We start from the raw sequence: 22,594 nt of genomic DNA, 5'->3' as shown, positions 1-22,594 counted from the left end.
AATTGTAAATGAAGAGAAGAAAAGAGAAGTTACTGACAATCCCCAAACTTTCAGACACTTTGCATTTTCCTTGCTTTTGAGACACATTTAGGAACTCTCATTATGTCTTGAAGGTTTCAAATAATCCTAAATGAGGACGCGTCTCAGTGTGTTCTGACGACAGAATGGTTATTGAAGACCCACACATTTCAGTTGGGTTAAACTTTGACCAGCCCAGGTGACTAGGTAGCAGACCAGGCAGAATACTTTCTATCAGCCAAGACCACACACCCAGATTCCTGGAGCAGGTCTCCGTGTTTGTAATCAAACATAACCCCAGAATGTTTGCTCTCCTAAGCATTTGAGACACATTCTTCTCATTTGAAAGCTTTGTGCCTTACTCAACAACCTCTGTATCTAAACTATGTTAAAGATACATAGAGAAGGGATGACATCACAGAGCTGATTTTGTTCTTTCAGCTCTGTGCTTAGCTAAAGTTGAGCAGTTGCAATGAGTCATGCAATCTTGTGACCGGCCGGGCGCTTTTCCAATCAGAAAGACAGTTAAGATCTCTAACAGAACCTGGAGTTGTTTGAAGACGAGGTAACAACAAGACCTGGACGCTGGTGAAACCAAGCCTGTGTGAGTAACAAAATGTGTTCCTAGTCCTGCTGAATAACACAACCCCAATGATGAGGTAACACTTAGTAAAGCTGACTCATTTCCTCATTTACAGATGAAAGGGACTGTGTGAGAAATGACTATCTCCCAGGTAAGTGATGTTTCCTCCAGGTAATGCGTGGTGAGTCTTTTTTAAAGCCAGGCTGACTGTGACATTGGCTCCTTGGTTATCAGGTCTATTGAAAGGGAAATTTTATTACGAAATCCTGTCAGATGTTAAAAGCCAGGTCCATTTCTAACCTTGACTACGTGAGGACTGCTGATTTCGGACAATATTCAGAAGCGAGCTCGTGGAAAGCTTGTGGAAATCAGGTGTGAAGATGATTGAACATTGAAAATAAAAATGTGGACTTAAAGCAAAGTTTCTTTTTATTTCCCACCAGATATGTTTTTACTGGCAATGCTGGACATCTGGGTGGGCTATCTGGGCGCGAGCACGCTGGATGGCCCCCTCTGTATCTAGGGAAGCCTCAATTGTCCCGGGACTGGGGACTGTGGGATTTGCAGCCGTGTCTTGTTGACTTGAACCAACTCAGCAGGCACTGCCATCCTGGGAAACCAGGACCCCTCCTCCTCCCTGCAAACTTGCCGTAATCTCCTGGGCTTTATAATCAGGGCTGCCTTTACAAACACATTCCTCAAAGTTAGTTTGGAGCATACTTATTTTAAAAAACACAAGAAGCCTGTTGGGAGAGAAACGTTGGGAGAAGGAGTGCATTCCTCGCCCAAACTCGTAACTCTTCTTCCTCGACTAGATTTTACTAGGACTTTACAAAAATGGAAGTAGACTCTCTAAATAGGATTTTGTTATTTTCATTCATTTATAACGTGTGAATTGCCCTCTGTTGTCTCTTCCCCTAGTTGGTATGCCTTCTTCTGAATTCTAGTGTAATTTTAACAGTTGTACAATTCTTTTTGTGGTTGGGAAATCACAAATTGTGAAACACGTTAAATTGAGCACATTTAAAAATAACCTAGCCTTTTCTACTGTTTGGGTAAGGCCGTTTGCTTGTTTGGGGTTGCTAATGGGAATAAGTGACCGTGTGTACAGTACCTCTAGAGCCAGTTTGTTTGCTCAGAGGAAAGAATTCATTGAATAGCCATAGACTACATTCCAGAATGTTGGCCAACCACTGTGCAAAAGTGAACTGTTGGGTCACAGCAAAGCTCACTGCCTTGCCTGGAAGAGCAGTTCCAAATGTCTGCCCAGGGGACAGAGATCTTGTTGCAGGATGTCCATATGGGCTCTCCTAACAAGCATTTTTATTAGTGGTTCTTTCCTCCTCTTGGCTTCCTAATAAAAGGCTATTGGAATTTTTAGTTCCCGGAAATCCACGCTTTTTTTGAAGTTACTTCCTATGTTTTGCAATTAATTCTCCCAATGAACTCGATCTAAATATTGGGTTGGGGGGGGTCAGGGTGGGGGTAATCTCAAATACTTCAGGGCCCAGAGGAGATCTGTCGTGTTGTATTTCTTGCTTTCCTTGTGAACAGACGACAATGGTATGGTCCTGCATTTGGGAATCTGAGAATCTGCGGAGGCATCAAGTTGGTCTGCTGGGAGGGTAAGAGCTAGCCTGGGGGGTGCGATGCCGCATGTGCCAACTCCCCCTCCCTCACTGATCTGTTTTATAAATTGGACAACACTACTTTGATCTGCTTTCAGACAAGAGGTCCTTTTAACCCAAAGGGATAAATAAATGGGTTTGAAAGTTGTTTGGAAGGGAATGTCGAAGCACAGCCCAGGAGGCTGGTGCAGCCTCAGTTGGCTGTTCAGAACAGAAGTCAGGGCAGGGCTCAGGGACCGTGCTGGCCTGTGTAGGTCTCTCCTCCTCCAGATTCTCAGGGTCTGACCTATAAGGCAGCACAGAATGGGTCATGTCCTGGTGCCTGGTCCGTCCAGATGGAGTCCGGACTCCCTCCTCTGCCTTATTTGCCCCATCCCTCCCTCTTAACCCTCTCTGTGCTATGTGGCCTCAGCAAGCGCTAGAAGCCTCTAGAAATCAGACTTTCTGTGATGGGAACGGCCAAGGCGGCAGGTACCCTAACTCCTCTCCTCCAGTGAATGGTGACCTCTCTCTCCCAAACCCGTAAGCCTGAGGTCCCCAGAGCACATCCTCTTCCCTTCCTGACCCCACCACTCTCCCCTTCTGAAGACCTAAAGAGCCTTTGCCTTCCCAGTGACCCTCAGATCGGCCCTTCCCCGCCTGTCCGTCCCCACGGCCACGATCGTATTTTTGGCCCTCCCTATGTCAGGCCCATCTGTACTTCCAACGTCTTCCTTGGACCACACGCCTCCCTCCAATTCTCGTGAATGCTTCACATGACGGCCAGATGGGTCTTTAAATGCTGCTTCGAAAATGTCACTTTCCTCAGAAAAGTCTTTCCCACTTGTCTCGGGGTATTCAAATCCCACTGACTCACTTCTCTCTTATTTTACTCAATGAGTAGCCGAGCACTGGTGTTTCCCTGTTGACCACGATGGGCCAAGAGCTGCCTGCACACATCCATTTTAACTCAACATGCAAAGCCATTTTACGTGTAAGGGCAGACGATGCTCTTCCTAGGTGACAAGAATCAGAAGGTGCTCAGGAACGCACCCGCTGTGGTGCAGCCCATCATCCATCCCGCGAACCGCAGGGCAGGAGCCGAGTGCCAGGGGCTACATGCTAAGAGCTAGGGTTACACCAATGAGCAAACATGCCCGAATCCCTGCTCTTCTGAGCGTGTTATTGCGGCAGGGAGCTGAGAGGAAGAATTCCTCTGTCTTCGGTGTGGACGTCAGCCTCTGTAGGAGATCTCTTATGTGGAGCCATCAGATAATAAAGAACGACAACAGAAACGTCATTTCTAGTAGCTTTTAGCTAACTGTGCCGTCTTTGGAAATCACGTGTGTGTGAAGACAGAGATTCTAACTCCCATCTATTTTATCATTTTGAGGGTCACTTTTAATTGTTTGGACGGAAAGCAAAGGCCTGTCGAGGGCACGAGAACAAATTCTGGGGGTGGGGCCAGTGGAAATCAGATTTTGATGGATTTACACCCCGCCAGGTGACAGTCGTGGCCTCTCAAGGGCCTGGACCGCGTACCTGCGAAGGAGGTGTCCCAGCCTCACCATCATGCAGCCCAGCTCGGGCCTCCTCCAGCCCATGGGACTGCTGTGGATTGAATTATGTCCCTCACAAATGTACCTGTTGCAGCCCTGACTCCCAGCATGACTGTATTTGCAGATGGGCTCTCTAAGGAGGTAACTGAGGTTAAACAAGGTCATCAGGGTGGAGCCCTGATCCCATAAGACTGGGGTCCTGGTAAGAAGAGGAAGAGACAACAGCACTTCATGTGAAGACACAGTGAGAAGGCGGTGGTCTGCAAGTCAGGAAGACATCTCCCCCCAGAACCTGGCCATGCCAGCAGCTTGATCTTGGACCTGTGGCCTCCAGAGGTGTGAGAACTGTCTGTGGTTTAAGCGGCCCTTCTGTGGTGTTCTGTTATGGTGGCCCAAGCTGACTAAGACAAGGCATCTTCGACCAGCCATACAAGGAGGGCCCTGGTCATGGTTCTCCCTCTCCACCTCTGCTCCCTGGTGCTCTGGGGTCTCCCACCGCACGTGCGTTCTTACCCGCCCCCTTGAAGTAGAAGCCTCGCTGTTAAGACTCCAGTAAGGGGTCATGTACGTATTTGTCCCCCTCGGGTACTAGCCAAATACATCCCTCACACTATGAAAAGGAATATTTGTTGATCAACTGGTCTGCCAGATGATGAGACAAGTTGTACCTGGTAGGCTGAAATCATTCGTTTTTACTTTGGTTTCAGGATTGGCAGAGAAATACTGAGAATATTCTGCACACACTTCTGGCTATTTAGAGATCTGAGAGCTATTTATTTTCTCCTGGAACGATCCGGAGAGTTACTTCTGCCCTTTAACTGGCTCACAGACATAACATAGAGCAGTATGTGCCAAATCCTACAAGAGGTGTGTTTTAATTGTCTTTGAACGGAAGGTGTTTTATCAATAAAATCAAAATCCCATTAAATTCTCTGGTACTTGACCAGAGTGCTTCATCCTGCACCCTTTCTTTAAAATTGTTTAATCTCTTCTTAGAAAAAAAGAAAATACCGGTTGAACCAAAAATGATTTCTTTCTACTCTCCTGGTGTTCCTTTCTTCATTCTGCATGAAATTAATTTCAAAGAAAGGAGCTGAACTCTTCAGTTACAGCCACACGATTTAGTGCAAAAGCAAGATTTTCAATTAACAGTGATAACCTGGACTTGATCAGAAAATAAATCTATTCCTGCTGAAGTGACCAGGAATTAGCACTTTTTAATTGTTCTCCTAGGGAATGTGTGTATGTCGTAAAATAATCTGAAAGCGCTTTCATTTGCACTTCTGATCTAAAATGACCCTGTGCTTAATTTGACCTACTTGATGTAGGTCATTGAATCAAGAGTTGCCTTTCTATTAAATTATAAAAATGATTTTTCTTTTGGATGATGTATTAGCGATAGTTTGCTTGTTCAACAGTAATGTTCAGAAATTTATTATCCATGATGTTAGTGGGTTTCTATCTGAGCTTTACCAATATATTTTTTTAAACCGTTCTGACGTTCTTTCATTAAATTGCAACATGCGGGTTTAAAGTCCACATGGCAAGTTCCTTGGGCAGCCCCCCCTTTCTGATGCCTTCAGCTCGGGCTCCAGAAGCAAAGGAGAGGAAAGCAATGACTTAATTGTTTCAGTAATTTTGGCAGCCTTGTCCTTCCTCAACAAGGCCAAATTGGCACTTGCCATATGATCAAGATTGTTGACATTATAAAAGTTTTGTTCGGATTGTTTCTTTAGTTAATTGCTTGAAAAACTTCTGCGTTGTCAACTTTGCTCTCTTGAAATGACTCTACACATCTTCCTGCAGGTGGGATTATATTCAGGTGCAAGTTACAGAGCGTACAATTCATAGAGATAGTCACGATTGACACTGTTTTTAGTTCACATAAAAATAAGGGCCAACAAGGAGGATTTGGGGCTAATGCAGCCTCTTAGTAACATCTTCAAAGACCTTGTATCGTTCCTTGGTTTGTGATCCATCATCTCTGCTTTGTATTTTTTATTCTCCAGGTTCTAGGACGCTTGTTGCCAGTGCAGGCAGCTCCATGTTCAGGTTTAGAAAAAGGCGGGAGATTGTTGTTCAACAGGCGTAACATTTCAGTTACATAAGATAAGTGAGCTCCAGGATCTGCTGCATAACATTGTGTGTAGTTAGCAAGACCGTGTCGTGCACTGGAGAATGTCAGAGGTAGATCTCCATTAAGTGGTCTTCTAACAACAAGAAAGAAGGAAGGAAGGAAGGAAGAAAAAAGGAAGGGAGGTAGGTAGGGAGGGAGGGAAAAGAAAGAAAGACAGACGGAGGAAGGGAAGGAGGAGGGAAGGAAGGAAGGAAAGAAAGAATGAGCCAGGACACCAGGAAACTTTGGAGGTGTTAAGTATGTCTATTACCCTGATGGTAATCAATTCTCTAACTGAGTTACCAATTATAACTCAATAAAGCTGTTAAAAAGAAAAGGAGAAGAGTCCAAAGCTTTCTCCTGAAGAAACTTTCTTTTTTATCTTTTATCTTTTTCCTTTTTTTTCTTTTTTAAACATATTTGGAAAGTCTAGTCCTCCCAGAAAAATCTACCTACCTCTCATAATCCAGAATTTTGCCACATGTTTGCCCCCCAGCACAAAGGAGGCTTGGGATCAGCTTTTCTGATCTCTACAGTGCAAGAAGCAAAGGATGGTGACTTCAATGGTTTTTGGGTAGAAAATCCAGCTCTCTGCCATAGTGTCTTTCATGTATGTGGTATGAGAGGCATAGTGGAAAGTCAAGTTGTGGGTTTATCTCGTTACTTTGTTGACTTCATCCAAGCAAAATTCCAAAAAAGAAAAAAAAAAGCCAATCGATTGCTAGTTTACTAGAACTAAGAATAAAATGAAATGAGCCACGTTGGGCTCAAATTCTTTGCTATCACCCGATAACTATATGATCTAGGAAAGATACTTAATGCCCATAATCCTCCAATTCTGTGCTGGTAAAATGAGATTGCGCCCTTGGTAGATGTCTGCAGGAATCGCCCGGTGCATCACTCGTTTCGTATGAAATCCTCTTATGCATTGAATCTAGGCTTCGCCCAGACTTTCTTTGGCCAACCAGACATCAAAGCACATGAAACCAGCCAACAGAACACCACAAGCACGGTGTAAGCTTGTGCAGGGGCGAGGGTGATGCACGGAGCTTCCATTCTGTGAAGAGGCTTGGCAGGAACGCCCTTCTGGAAAGAGAGGCACAGAGCCTAGCTGCTCCAGCGGAGCCCGACGTCTTGCCAACCTGCAAGCTAAGGGCAGCGGCTTGTGTAAGGGCAGTCTAGACCTGCAGAAGCTCTAAGTAACAAACCCACAGATACGCTTTAAAGACCCAGGCATTGTTGGCTTAAGCCACTAAATTCGCGGCAGAAAGAGATAACTGATACACACCAGCTTTTCTGTGTCGCTGCTGGGATGAATTGCAAGGATCGTGAGATCCCAGGCACAAAGCCAGCACTCAAGAATACAAGCTATTATTACTGTTGTTGACATTGTTATTTTTGATTGCACAACATTAGATCCATGAAAAGGGCTTGTCAATTAGGAAAATAAAAACAACCAACAAACCCTGCAGCTACTGTCTTAACACCTCCAGTCTGTTTACCATGTGTGCTGTTGGGTTTCTTCTTAAGGAGATTATATCCTGGCTAATCCATTTAAGATAAAGAAACAATACATTTATTACCACAGGCTACCAATCAATAATAAGGGACCCAACTCTAGGACACACATCAAGTAAGTGAGCAATCAGAGAATCAGGAATTAATATAGGTTTTTGGAGAATGTTTTGTAAAATGGATCTCTTGATCAGGGTCTTGAATGGAGGGATAGATTTCAATAATGTGGATGCCAATAATACTATTAATGTCTACATTTGTTGAGGACTTACTGTGTTCCAGGTGTGACAATAAGCACTTCACACACTATTTCAGATTTATTCTTTCACTGCTTGCTTTACGAGGCTGTGTTATCCTACCCTCGCTTATGCACGAGGACACAGAATGAGAGAGGAATTTCCTGATCTGCCTAATGCGGCTCCCCTGGTCAGTAGCAGAGCTGAGACTGGATGCCACGGTGGCCCGATTCCAGTGCCAATCCTCTTTCTCTTTGCATAGAGCCTGGCAGAGAAATTAAATGTATTTACACTCTTCAGAAAACTCCCTTTGAAGTTGAGAGTTGATATTCCCACTGTCACCAGTCTACCCTGACGTGTAGTCCACAGGTCCTGAGTAAATCTATTAAAAGAAAGTCATTTTTTGTGATTAAAAGACATATGCTGTATTGTTGTAAAGGAAAAGAATACAAATAGCTAGCATGCATGTAGCGTTTGCTCTGTACCAGGCACTGATCCTAGTGCTTTATGCACTCGGTGCTTATTTGCTTCCTCCCAACCAACATACGAGGGTAAATTCTTTTATTTTCCCCACGTTATAGATAATACAACCGGATTCAGAGAAGTTAAGTCAATTTCCAAGGTCACAGAACAGAAGAATGGTGGGTCAGGGGTGCAAACCCAGGCGGTCAAGTTCCAAAGGCGTGTTCCATCCCCTCAGCTGAAGGGCAGCCCAGAACTCAAACATCAATGGGACCAAAAAGAGAAAAACCAAATGCTTGTGTGCCTAACCTCACAGACTGGGAGCTCTTTGTTACTGCAGCAGAACCCAGCTGATGCTGGCAGATACAAGTGGCTGGTCAGAAGGCCCCCTTATGTTGTGATTCATCAGAATTCCCTTATATAATTTAACTTTTCCATGAAAGGAGTTATTCTCATTTTCATGTACTCCCCTTCTCCCATTTAATCCTATTCCTAATTGAACTGAGTCTCTGCACTAAGGTACATACTATTCATCTCATTTTACTGATGAATAAAATGAAGCTAAGAGAGGTTTAGAAACTTTTTCAATGTTATACTGAAAGCCACCGAGTCTGGATTTGAACTCGGTTCTGTCTGATGCCAAAGTCCATGAAGCATAAAGTTGTAGAGATCAAGGTGGCCTTTAAAGTTACTTAGCCTTCCAGTCTTAAAAGTTTCACCAGATAATGTAGTTCAGATAGCAGGGACAAAATTTCCTCTGCAAAATTCTCTCCTCGTTTTGCCAGGGACTTACAGCAGAAATGAAATTACATTTATTAAAAATAATGGTATTTAAGTGCCTGCTATAGGGTCTTTTAAGGCATTAAAAACTCATAAATTTGTCTTTAGCCTTTCTAGAAGTCAGTTAAGATGAATTTTGTTTTTAAAAGTATTTATATACATATATAATATATATCTTCCCCCACCACCCCACCCAGTTCCCTTGTTCTTCAGTGAAAACACATTTCTAAATGACCCTTAGGAATGATTCTTTTTCCTTTGTGGAATTTCATTGAACACAGAGAAGAAGAAAGACAAAGTGTGTGACAAAGGGACCACTATGCTTGCACATTACACACTGAGGAGCAAAATTTTACAAATTAATTCAGGTGGATATCTGCCACAATTTTCCGCTGTTGTAAGCCATGATAAAGCCAACAATTTAGGTCAGAATACTATTTTGACATGAACTGTCTGAATAATTGTCTTGGCACTTCATTTCCCCGGAGCATATGAAAAGCCACACAGTATTTTTTACTTTTATTTCAGCAATTAAAATGGTCATCCAAAAAATCAGTAATTCAGTGGATAATGCAATGCCAGTGACAGTTAATTGAATTAATGGCATGACTGATTTTTGCCGAAGGCTAAATTTGTAAGTCTCATGACAGCTTTTGCCTGAATCTTTAAACTTGGGCAGAAGACTCCAGAAAATTTGAATCCTGGACCAGGGATATGCTCCTTGCTCAAAAGAGTCTGGAGTTCTCCTTGTGGATGTCATTCAAATTCCTTCCAGCCCTAAGGTCTGTGAATTGCCTTTGTTTGAGGCACAGCGTTTGGATGATTCTAAGTGGTAGCTGGTGATTAATCTGGGGAATGTTGCTCCTCATAAAAACAAACAAGCAAAAAATTGAAGTGTGGTTCTAAAGTCATGAGCCTGACCATCTTGTGTAATGAATTCCATCTGAAAACGTTTCCGAAAGAAGAATTTCCTGACTCCTTCTCATGATTATCTTTTGAATTTTAAACTGTGTGACTCTATTAGATAATGAAAAATTAAGGTTAAAATGAAATGAGCACTTTTTTTGGATTACGTATGGATGGATCTCACACACACACATACACACAAGGCTTTCTTCATATTATTGCAGGAGGAGACACATTTTGAATGCAAAAAGTCATGCATATTTTATTTTGTTTTGTTTTATTTTATTTTGTTATTTTATTTTATGTTATTTTATTTTTGTGCTGCTCTTGTAACTTTCTTGTCCGGGCGGTAGATGAGCTCGCATCCTCCCATATCTGCTTGCAGATGTTACCTTTCACTCAATGGGAAATTGTTCCCCCATTCATGAGGCATGAGCACTTTGGGACATAGTGTCGGTCAGAAGTCACTTTCTATCCCTTTCATTGTTTTCTCCTGATTGGAGCTAACTGAGGCAAATGACAGTGCCCCAGGACTCACAGTAAGTCCGCGAATCCAGAGATCTTTGTTCTCCCCTCCCAAGGAGCTCATCTATCAGCCGTCACCGTCCCGTGTGGGTGACAAGGCTGCACGCAGAGCCTGCACTTGCCCCTCGCTCACACCCTCTACCCTCAGTGCCTCGCGGTCACCGGGCTTCTGTTAGTCCTACAGGTTCCCTCCCGGCCCTTCCCGATTTCCCACGGACCCCTCCTGATAACCGGAGCCTGCGGCTTCTTTGCAGATGGGAGTGCCTGCTGTCATCTCCCGCGCCGCGAGGACAGCCCTGCCTGATGATTGGCACTTCGCCACTTGTTGGTAATATCGAGAAAAGGCCATCAGGTGTGGACGTGGACTTTAGGGACCCAGAGTCCCCCCCAGCCTGACACCTGAGTATCATGCACAGATGCTGTGTACTTCTGCATTGATATCGCTGGACGGAGGACTTTCAACCTCAACTGAGTCTTGTTATTTTACTTTTTTTTGGAAATACAATATTAATACAATTTGTCACTATTCTCTAAGGGACGCTTATTATGCTGGGATTCTAGGATGTTTTACCAATTTAGTTATTTTAATGGCCTGCAAGTGCCTTGATTTTAAAACCTTATTTGCCAGGTCTTTTGAGAGCTGGCTATAACCTGAGATTATTCTCATAATGGACTGCTTATATAATGTACTTCTTAAAAGCCAAGTGGTACTTATCACCTCGTTTTGCATATTGAGTGACATTTTTAGCTTGGTATTAATAATCCCACATTATAATAAAAATAATAATAGCAAGGATTTGAAAATCCATTACAAATCTCCTTAAACCTAGGTGAACTCATTAACTCTTAGATGAAAAAAAAATGGAATTAAAAAAACAAAGACTTGATTTTATTCTGCCTGATATGATGACTTTGAGGAAGAACTAGAAGTCAAAGTGCATTCTCTTGGGTCAACTCCAGGGTTAGATTTGCTAGACTCAGCGGCTAAAACAGTCCGAGATTTAAAAATGGAAGCAAAGCAAGAAGCACACCCATCAGTTCAAAGTCAGACCGATGAGGGTGAAGGGAAGGCGGAGCTTCCACCTCTGCTGTCCTGAGGGCCGTGGAAGGAGGGAGACAAGAAAGTGGGATAGGGGAACCCCCAAGTTACAAACAAAACACTCCAACAAGCTAGCATTTGCTAACAATTGGGGCCCTGTTGAGACACGTTTCCTCTCCTGGTTTGCCTTTGAAGTGTTGCCATCTCCGTCAGCAAGGGCTCCATGGGTGTGAATTCAGCGACCCGCGGGATCTGGGGACATCTCCCAGGCACACACTTTACTCGGTGTAATGGGTTGAATTGCAACAAATTCTCAGGTTGAAGTCCTAATCCCACTGCCTGAGAGTGTGCCCTTATTTGGAGGTAGGGTCTTTTTGAGGGAACTCAGTTAAAAGGTGCCATCGGTGTGATCCCTAATCCAATCTGAGTGGTGTCCTTATTAAGAAGGGGGCACACACAGAGGAAGAGGGCCCTGTGGAGGTGAAGTCTGACCTGAGGGTGAGGTAAGAGGGCCAGAGGTTGCCAAGAAACCACCAGAAAATGGAGAGAGGCAGGGACCAGATCCTCCCTCAGAGCCTCAGTAGGAACTAGCCCTGGGTCTCAGACTTCTGGGCTCCAAAACTGCAAGACAACACATTTCTGTTGTTTCTGCCACCCAGTGTGTGGGTCTTTGTTCAGGGGGCCCCAGCAAACTAACTCACTGGGCAGACACAGAACCAGAGTCATATCTGAGAAAATCCCATCCCATCAAGAGCTTACAGCAAGCTGATGAGTGGTCCCCGTGAAACACTTAGCAACGACAGGAGGCAAATCATGGTGTGAAGGCCACAGGAGCAATTCACAAAAGTAAATGCTGTTAGAATTCAGATGACAGGAGAGAAGCAGAGACTGACATCTCCAAGGAGTTACCATGCTGTAGTGAGTACGAACAAGGCAATGGTGTGTGCGGTGCAGAGCAAGGAAGCAGAGCCCATGGTTTTGGAGATGAACACTGGGGACAAAAACCAAGGCCCCACCTCCGTGTTGGCAAACCCTGTCGTGTGTCCTCACCGGGAAGGGGAAAAGACCCAAGCGGGGTAAAAAGTACCCACACGTAGGCAAGGTGATTTGATTTCATGTGGAGGAGGTCATTTATCACACTCAAACTTTCCAGGAGGATGTGTATTTATTCTACATTATATCCTAATTTAAACATCCACAGAAAAGCAAAAATGCAAAATTTTATTTTGTTATTTCCACGTGACTCTGTAATGAGTGTAAAAATGTAAAAGTGCCAAGCAGGAAATACCCAGGAGAACGTCCTTACTGCATGCAGATGACTTTATCATTTATAATCATGAAAAAAAAAATAAAATCATGAAAGAAAAGTCGATTTTATTCATAAAGATGAAGACGCTTACTGGTATTTGTAGAGCTTATTTCAATTCAAATACATCTTCGATCACAAGTCATGTGAAAAAAATTATTTAATAATTGACTTGGGTTTTCTTTAAATATAGCTTTGACCTGCTTTTCAGAGCTTTTTCTATCAGCCAGTTTTCTATCAAGGGGCATAACCACTTGCTCATATTGGCTATGACCGATTATAGTCCACGCCAGTCTTCCAAAAGCTCATTCAAACCAACTTTTACTGTACAGAATACAACAGCACTAGAATTTTATTTTCCTCTAAGGAAATTCCCAATATGTAAGTCTAAATATCAAAGGTAGTGAGATCAGACCATAGGGTAAAACCACAATGGAAATGTGATTCATCCTGAAACTTCAAAAGTTGCAACAGGCCACAAAAGTAATTAGTTACCCCTAATGCTTGGCAAGATTTCTGCTTCGATATTCTGTATGTGAAACACACTGCCAATAATTCGCTCTTCTTTAAACTTCTTGTTTGCTGTGACCGCTGGACCCCCGAGATGACATTCTGCGGCAAGGACCACACTTGCATGACTATCTTCCACATCTCTGTCTGCTTCAGGAAGAAAAGAGGGAGTTTCCTCTAGGTCAGGTGTGCTGATGAAGGATATCCATTTTATACCATCACTTATTGAGTTAAAAGTTAAAAGCAAGTAATTCTGTTGTGATCGCAGTAATTAAAAATATAGATAGAAAAGTTGATGTCACATTTTAAAATGGGCATCGGAATAACTGGAGAGAGATCCGATAAAATAAGAATCTGCTTAACTTGCAGGTAGATCATCAAACTAATGAAACCAACATATAACTATAGGAGATGTCCTGTACAATAGCAAATGATTACCCGTTCAGAACTGGTTTTCCCCAGTGTGTGGTTCACCATTTTGGCAATATCCACTCAGTCTATCAATATTTGTCTTGTTTTAGTAGGAGTATTTGCAATTCAGTAGGAATAGGTATCTTGATACAAATTAAAGAAGAACACTGTTTCTCACGATAAGCACCATGCTCCTGTTCACATTTGTCTCAGAAATACATGACAACTTTTATTTCATTCCCCTCCCCAGTTTTATTGAAGTGTAATTGACAAATAAAAGTATGTATTTTTTTTAAGATTTTATTTATTTATTTGACAGAGAGACACAGCCAGAGAAGGAACGCAAGCAGGGGGAGTGGGAGAGGGAGAAGCAGGCTTCCCGCGGAGCAGGGAGCCCGGTTCGGGGCTCGATCCCAGGACCCTGGGATCATGACCTGAGCCGAAGGCAGAGGCTTAATGACTGAGCCACCCAGGTGCCCCAAAAAGTATGTATGTTTATATGATTTCACTCACATGTGGAATTTAAGAAACAAAACAAATGAACAAAGAAAAAGAGAGAAACAAAAAAAACAGACTCTTCACTCTAGAGAACACACTGCTGGTCACCAGAGGGGATGTGCGGGGTGGTAGGGGAAGTAAGTGATGAGGGTTAAGAGCACACTTATCTTGATGAGCACTGAGTACTGTACAGAATTGTTGAATCACTATATTGTACACCTGAAACTAATATAATGCTGTATGTTAATGACACTGGATTGAGAATTTTTTAAAAAGCAGGAAAAATGGAAAAAAAAAGTCGTGTATATTTCAGATGTACACTGTGATGGTTTGACATACGTATAACATTGAAGAATGATTGCCACAATCATTAATTCATTAATTAATTATTAATTAACTGAATAAGGTATCCATCACCTCACATAGGTACCTTGTGTGTGTGCGGTGTGAGGTAAGAACACTTAAAATTTACCCTCTTGGCAAATTTCAAGTATACAAACCAGTATTATTAACTCTGTAGCCCCCGTGCTATTCATGAGATCCCCAGAATTCATTCATCTTGTAACCGAACGCTTGTATCCTTTGAACATCTCCCCGTTTCCCCACACCCAGCCCCTAATAGCCACCCCTCCACTCTGCTTCTGGGACTTTGGCTCCACAAAGTGGAGCCAAATGTGGAGCCAAATGTGGCTCCATATGTGGAGCTCCACTCCACATATAAGTGAGATCATACAATATCCATCTTTCCGTGTCTGGCTTATTTCACCTAGCATACTGTCCTCCAGGTTCATCCATGTTGTGGCAGAATTTCAGTTGTTATAGCTGAAATAGTATTCTATTGCATGTAAATGCCTCATTTTCTTTATCTATTCATCCATCGGTGGAAACTTAGGTTGCTCCCACAGCCTTAGCTATTATGAATGACGCCCCATCAAACATGGGTACGGGTAACTCTTCAGAGATAGTGTTTTAATTTCCTTTGCATGTATATCCAGCAGTGGGATAGCTGGATCATACAACAGTTCTGTTTTTAATTTTTTGAGGAACTTCCATAGTGTTTTCTGAGGTGTCTGTACCAATCTACATTTTCACCAGCAGAGGATTCCCTTTTGTCCACATCCGCCCCAACAGTTATTTCATGTCTTTTTGATAATAGTGTCTCCAAAAGGTGTTAGGTGATCTCTCATTGCGGTTTTGATTTACATTTCCTTGATGATTGGTGATGCTGAGCACATTTTCATTTACCTATTGACCATTGGTAAGTCTTCTTTGGGGAAAAAAAAAAATGTCTATTCCGGTCCCTTGACTACTTTTTAATGGGGTTATTTATTTAGTTAGTTAGCTATAACTCAATTGCTTATAACTCAATAAGAGTTCTTTATATGCTTTGAATATTAATGCCCTCTCACACATATAATTTGCAAATATTTTCTTGCGTTCTGTAGGTTGTCTTTTCATTCTGTTGATTCTCTCTCTCCGTGGAAGAAACCTGTTAGTGTGATGTAGTCCCACTTTGATTTTGCTTTGGGTGTCTGTCTCTTTGGTGTCATGTCACCTGATATTTTAGACACTGAGGACAAGCGACTCTTGGCTGTTCTGGAGCTCTGTCAAGAAACTCAAGGCTCTCCTCCATGAACAGCAACGATGGGAACCATTGCAAATCATAGTGCAGATCATGTTTTGATATTCATCTTTGGAAGTGTTTTCACCTCATGGTCATTTATATAGGAATATCTTATCTGAAAAAGCAAGCTTACCAGTAATTTGGAAATCGCCTTTAAATCCAGCCACTTTCTGGGGCACCTGGGTGGCTCAGTCAAGGTTAAGTGTCTGCCTTCGGCTCAGGTCATGATCCCAGGGTCCTGGGATCGAGTACCATGCTGGGCTCCCTGCTCAGTGGGGAGCCTGCTTCTCCCTTTCCCTCTGCCACTCCCTTTGCTTGTGCTCTCTTTCTTTCTCTCAAATAAATAAATAAAATCTTAAAAAAATAAATCCAGCCACTTTCTTTTCTTGTAATTTTTGTGAAACAAGCTTATTGTGAGTTGGGTGACATAATCAGTCTCAGTTCATATAAATGCTAAGCAACAGTTGCAGCTCTAATTTTAACACTCTAAGCAGAGGTTTCTAAACATTTTGGGGTGACACACCCATCAGTAAAAAGTTTTCGATCATAAATATCCAAAGTCACTATTTTTTTTAATTTGTAAGTTATAGATGTGGAAGTCTTCTAATATATCTGGAGCGTTAAAAAAGATACACAGAAACATCAAGCGAAACTGTGAATCAAACAAGCATATATGCAAGTGGAGGTTCTAACAGATGTCCTTGTACTGCGATTCATCACTTCCTGCAGGCTTTGGGACACGTGTACCCTCTTCTGAGACCCCTGAGCTAATCGGAGACCTGGGGGCTTCAGTGAGGTCCTCATGGGGAAAATGAAGTGGCCCTTCCCCTCTTTATGACCCCGCCTGAGTGAGTGTGCTTCGGAAATAAAGCCACACTGGGTAACAGTAACTTTTAAATATTCATTAGTATGATTCATTGTAATGTTTATTACTTTGAAATCACAAAGGATGAATTATTTTCTTCTAGGTAGAGCACAGTTACAAGAAGATGTCTGCCATAATCACAAAGGGGAAGTGATGGATTTTGTATTAGGGCATGTAAATGAGATCACCGACACATGAGCACGTATAAGTCTCCTATGTTGGGAGAAGATGGGGACCAGGGTTTATTGATTACCTACCATGTGGCAAACATGATTCCAGACAGCTCATATATGTGGAAAGAGATAAGGCCGTAAAGCTTTTACCTAAAATGTTTGATATGTAGCAGGTTCTATTATGGCCTTTCTCATGGAATCGTCAAAACTACGCAGACAATTAGGCATCAGTATCCTTACTGTGTACAAGTGGGTCACCTCTGGATAAGAGATGTTTAAGAACTTGGCCATGGTCACACCCAGGAAAAGGCAGAGAGGCCTTTCTGATTCCATAGCTCCTCTCCCGGGGCTTTTGTCTTTGTTTTCTTCAGTTCTGTCACTGTTTACCTGTGACGGGCCTCGCCAACTGGTTTTGCCATATCCCACGGACAGTGATGGTGGATGTTGTTCCAGGGGCCAGACCCACAGAGCAGTGCATGCATCCTTGGTTGTTCTGGTGGAACAACCACACGGTGGGCATTATAGTTACATCCAAACATCCAAAGCATGCTTTAAAATGAACGACCTTTATTCCCGTTTTTGGTGTGTGGGCAGCAATGGGCTCCCACCCTGTGTCTGCTCATGTTTGTGCTTCCGTATCCCATCAGACCTCACTTAAGAGCAGGAGTTCAAAGATAAAATGATTAAGAACTCAGGATGGCAACGGCAGAGCCTGAAATAAGCGGGGGCCTTCCCGAGCGTCCGCCCCCTGTGACTTCACAGGCTCTTGCCCACAGACCCGGCTCTCTGACTCTCGGCAGCTCGTGGGGGTTCCCGGCGCCAACACGGGGGCCTTGCTCACTATTATTTGTCCCCACCACGCAGTGCTCTTGGCACCTGGTAGATATGCTGTAGATGTCTGATGTTGTTAACTATGTTGTCCCAGGGAACGGACTCTTAGCTCTATTTTAAAGAGCTTCTTGGATTAAAACCACTTTTTTAGTGGTTATTCTATGATTCTATATTGAGAAGTAACCAGAGAATCACAGAAGTCTGAAGCTGGAAGGAATTTTCTGTCTGGTGGTTTTCAAGCTTATTTTTGTTTGATATTTTCTGTGAGCCACGGAGACGGTCCTTCGAGGCGCAGTTTGAAGGAGGCAGTTTGTAGGTGACGCAGAGAGCCCCCCAGCCCTCCCCTTCCCTGAAACACAATTTGAAAACCAATGATCTGGTCCAAAGTGCTTATCTAAAATCTTTATTTATTTGCTGCCCTCTTAGGGATCTTCAAAAATGACAATTTCAAATGAAAACAAGCAAAAAAAGCATTATCCTAGGGTTTTAAAAACATGGCAGGATACATAGTAGGTGTTTGCACGTGACGTATTCATCTGCCCAAATCTCAAGAATTGGAAACTAACTGTGTAGGCGTGAGTGTGACCTTGGGCTCCAGGAGGATGGTTATATTCGACACCATCTGACCTCCCAGTGGCGACAGTGGGAAGCACATGGGTAAGGACAGTGCAGGGAGACCTGGTGGTCTCAGTGGACAAGGACTGTGCCTTCTACCTGCGTTCATGGGTTCATGGCTCTGCCCCACCTTCCTTCCCTCTCTCCATGCTGCTTCCCTTGCTTTATGGGGCTCCTGTTATCACCATCACTTGCCTGTTAAATGAGATCAGGTCAGTTTCCGCATGTTCATGACCCTGCAGACTTGCCAAATCACTACCAGAGAGTTGGCTTTGTGGGGCATTCTGTTGTTTTTCAGGTGTTATATTGTCGTGTGATATCCCATGGCTTTTATAACTTTATGGATCCATTCATGCCACAGTGTGTGAGCACTTCCGGGGCGTGTGTGGTCTACTCGGTATCAGGAGAGTTGCAAAGGTGAGTGAGACATGGTCACAGCCTTCCATTAAGATGCGAGGTAGCCTGGGACTCAATCATAAAGGAAGGAAAAATGATGTGTATTCCAACAATGGTTTCAAACAGTCATAGCAGTAAAAAAAAACCCTAATTTTCTCTTAATAGCCAAATTAAAAAAAATCGGGGGTTAAATATATGTACAGGGCCTTAAAAAGCATTATTTTAAGACCTCAGAATGCAATAAGTTAAACATATGCTTTCTGCATTTTTTTTCCGTTCTAACATTTTTAGGAAAAGTCATTTGGCTTCTAAAATGCTACCAAAGTAAAGTTGAGTCAAACACGGGTTTCAATGAATTTTATCATAGGTATAAATAGGTTACAAAAATATAAAAAAAAACAACATAGGTTACGATTTGCACAGTTAATGAGAAAAGAGGAACTAACAGAAGATTATAGAAACCACAATCAAGGTTTTGAAAACTTACTTAAAAGTCCTACCAGGAGATAAAAAATATATAAGTATGCTTGTTTTACCAAAAAAAAAAAAAAAAAAGAATTCCTCATCCCTCCACCTCCTCACTCTCTATTCTTCTTAGAATTTGTATGCTAAGTTTACATGGTTCCCTTTCCAGTATGTTTATTTACAACACTGTCACTGTTTCCATAGTTATGCAGAATGTCTGTTTCCATAGCAACACTCTTGGTTTCCTAAACAAATAGTATCACAGTGTTAATCTTGTTTCAGTGTTATTGTACTATGTTATTAGATACAAAATTCAAAAAATAATTTAAGCAGGGTTTGAAACTAGGTGGGTTGGTTTTATTGCCTCCTGCTTTTGATATTAAATTTCAACTTCATATTAAAATACACATCCATTTGAAAAATAGTGGGGATTTTGCATAGTAAACATGATACCAATTTTATTCACTAGTTGTAAAACACTGTAATTTAATAAGAGGGTGTTCCAATACATGAGCAATATCCAGGGAGAGGTTTACCATCTTCAGATTAAAGTGACGGTTTTTCAGTTGGCCTGGGTGATTTAGCTTCCCCAAATCTCTGAAGTCATTTATAACCTACCCGCAGCAATATTTCCCTTTGCCATTTTTGCATTTTAAGTAATTTCTATGCGTTTTGCCTTTTATTTTGTAGCCCTGGAGGAGCAGCTGCAAAATAGACTTCAAGGGAATTTTACTACTTCCTTTTTCTCCGATTGAAAAAAAGAGAGAGAAAAGTGAGTAGGTTTTTGTGCTTTCTGTCTTTACATTTGCTTACCGTTACCCTTCATTTCTTCTCTTGCGAGCAGATCTTTTGGACTCTTTGCAGAAATGGGACTATGTCTTCGCTCCAGCTCCCGAGGCTCCCATGAGCACTGAAGGGAGAAGATCGCCAATGTGGGGCTAATTCTTTTACTTAAGAGAAGTAAGAGGTGCTCTACTGACGATTTTCCGGTCAGACGTTTGAAGTGGGCTGCCGACCCCTGCAGGTCTGGGTCTTGGCGCCCTGCACTCTGCCCCACTTAACCAGGTGCTTCTGAAGCGTGCCTCTCACTTTCTGTTTGATTCTGTCATCCTTTAAGAACATATTTAAATGACTTTCCCTTCCTGACGTTAGCATGAAAAGGAATCGATATGGCAGGGGCATGTAATAATTTATATATGGGAAATAGTTTGCTCTGCTTTGAGGAGTCCGTGATGAGCCGAAGTTGATGTCACAGTTTGGACCCACTGCGCCCTGGGGTGTCAGTCTGGGACAGTCAGGCCTCTGAGCGAGTGGATCCCAGCTCAAGTGTCCCGTCACTGTCAGATTTGCAGTCCCTGTTCCCGGGCTTCTCTGAGCCCCTACCTTCTTCATCTGTAAAATTAGGAAAATACCACCCACTCCACAGCGTTGTGAGGAGATGAGCGATACTACAAAAAAAAGCATAGTAACACTTGCTAAGCATAATCTTGTTACACGTTACTCATTTTCCCTTCTTCCTTTTGATAATTTGAAGTGTGGGGTCAGAGAGAGCCTGAAGCAGGGGAGGTACCTGTGGAGGCTCAGCCCTGGCCATGGGGCTTCCTCAGCTTTTCCCCACCACCGTCCTGTCTCTGGCCTATCTGTAGCAGGTAGCTTTAGGTTTTCTGCTCAGTGGAGGTAAACATTCAGACTTCCCAGAACTGCCTCCTCAGCGTGCCCCCCTTATTGAGCAGCAGATCTGTAGTATGGGAAGCCGCAGAGAAGGGGTCCCTCCAGCTCTCCGTCCCCGCAGCAAACCTTCCCCCAGCGTCCCTTGGCCTCCAGGCACAGCAGGGCGTCTGTGGACCTTGCAGAAATGCAGATTCGGGTTCAGCAGGTCTGGCTGGGGCCCGAGTTTCTGCACGGCTGACAGGCTTTCAGGTGACACCCAACTGGCTGGCCCGGGGACCTCACTTTGAATGAAAAGGATCTAAACTCCCCACATTGGAGCTTTTCTCAAATTTGTTAAGACACTAGTTAAGGGCCTGTTCCCATACCATTGGGTCCTCAAACTACTTTGGCCTGGGTCTATTTGGGGTTCTTATTCTAGGACAGAATCCAAACCATCTATTTTCTCTGCACGTCTTCCTTGTAAGACGGAGAGGCTGGGCTGCCTGGAATCCCCTGGGTCCTTTTCAGTGAACAAGTATGGCACCCTTCTGTTTTGCAGAAGTGAAACAAACCCGGGAAGACGCAAAATTGCATCGACTCAAACTGTCATCAACCAAATTCTGTTCAGCGGATTTGAATCTCCTATGAGCTTAAGGATCAACACGATTCAGTTTTATCAGGAAAAATACATAACATTTATCAGAATTGGTTATCAGAAATCGTTTAATACCCTGATCAGAAACTCAGGGATTTACTTATGAATGAGTTTAGAAGCTGACTGTTTTATGTAACCATCAAAAATTACAATATAATTATTGTTTCAAAATTCTCTGAGAAATTGTGTTCTTATTTCTTTTTGTTATGCTGACAGTATAATATATCCAGTGAAGTTTTCTTAGACAATATTATGTTTGGTTTCTGTTTCTTGCACGTCAGAACCCTGTTGGCATTTTATTTATTATATGTTAATAGCAATGTTTCTTGAAAAGGAACCTTTTAATGGCATTTCACTCTTCTCTGAGATTATATTTTAAAAGGAAATAGTATCTGAAAGATCTAAAAAAACCCACCAGGGCTTTCTAGGGGATTTTGTCACTCGTGTTTTCCTTGCTTATGATCTCATTGTCGAGGACTGTATGAGCTTCTAAGAACCAGTGGATTGTGGTTTCTAATAAATATATGCAAACAGAATTATTCTCACTTTTATTCATATGCTAAATATATTCACCCAACTGGCATTGACCTCATAATAAAACATGACGAATCTGTTTGCCCTTCTCAAAAATAACAATACAATTGTAACAAAATCAATTCCCTTTGGGAAAGAAGGCAGCCGCTTTCCCACAGTGGCTTGCCTGCCCCGGAAAATACTCTAACTGTCAATGAAAAATCACATAAACATATAAAAAATGTGCATGAAAACAGTCTCATACCCACACCGTGAGGAGCATAAGAGCTCATGACAATTAAGCACTTACTACCCGGCACATGCCAAGGGTTCAATGAATATTACGTACTGCTATTATTCCTGGCTCTTATCTCACTATTCATAATCTCATTTCATTGTTTATAACAAGCAGGATGACAACAGAACACACTGTCCCCAATTCTCTAGGCCTGTGTTAAGATAGAATGTTTTACAAATCTATATACATAATCTTTTTCTTTGAAGGAATGTCCTTTCATAGATGATGATTTCAGATAATTGAGGGGAAATCCTGACAGTACAGTAGAAGGAAATAATGCAAATACTCTCTGAAAGCCTATAATTACTTTAATTTGAATGTCCAATTCAAGCAGAATACTCTTCTTAGGGTGATCTGATCATAGACTGGCATATGAAAGTTAGGGTACATAAAGAAACCTTTTCTTTTCTTTTTTTTCTTAATATTTTATTTATTTAA

At 42.5% G+C, this 22,594-nt stretch overlaps 1 long non-coding RNA gene across 1 annotated transcript; it reads left to right on the top strand.

Moving 5' to 3' along the window:
- Positions 1-508: 508 nt before the first annotated feature.
- On the top strand, positions 509-21,918 carry LOC113921288. The gene is made up of 5 exons (XR_003519623.1): positions 509-622; positions 717-752; positions 18,478-18,596; positions 19,731-19,812; positions 21,250-21,918. It is a non-coding gene; the product is annotated as an uncharacterized LOC113921288 (long non-coding RNA).
- The last annotated feature ends 676 nt before the right edge of the window (positions 21,919-22,594 follow it).

This window comes from Zalophus californianus, chromosome 9 (assembly GCF_009762305.2).
Source record: "Zalophus californianus isolate mZalCal1 chromosome 9, mZalCal1.pri.v2, whole genome shotgun sequence".
Classification (NCBI taxonomy): Eukaryota; Metazoa; Chordata; class Mammalia; order Carnivora; family Otariidae; genus Zalophus; species Zalophus californianus.
The sequence above is the reverse complement of the archived record's forward strand: the minus strand, read 5'-3'. Positions and strand labels throughout refer to the sequence as shown.